Source organism: Apis dorsata, unplaced genomic scaffold (assembly GCF_000469605.1).
Source record: "Apis dorsata unplaced genomic scaffold, Apis dorsata 1.3 scaffold_728, whole genome shotgun sequence".
Lineage (NCBI taxonomy): Eukaryota > Metazoa > Arthropoda > Insecta > Hymenoptera > Apidae > Apis > Apis dorsata.
Window position 1 is genome coordinate 22,418 of NW_006263893.1, and position 266 is coordinate 22,683.

Here is a 266-nt window from a genome sequence, read left to right on the forward strand (position 1 = left end):
AAAAAAAAGTAATATTCTATATCATAAAAATTTTATATTAAATAAATAAAATTATTGATTATATATAATATCTGTCTATTTCTTTATTTACATAATATACATAATGTATATTATATTTATAAATATATAATTTGCAGTTTACTTATGATGTTTGAAATATACTCTTTGATATTTTCCTCACACAATTATCAAACAAAATAAAGTTTATTAGATACTAGTTTAGAAGCATAATATCACTATTAAATTCTGATAGTGATCGTCATCAA

At 16.9% G+C, this 266-nt stretch overlaps 1 protein-coding gene across 1 annotated transcript in view; it reads right to left on the reverse strand.

Annotated features, from left to right (window-relative positions):
- Positions 1–266, reverse strand: part of LOC102681170 (decaprenyl-diphosphate synthase subunit 1-like) — a 28,437-nt gene that overhangs the window by 1,178 nt on the left and 26,993 nt on the right. The window lies entirely within an intron of this gene.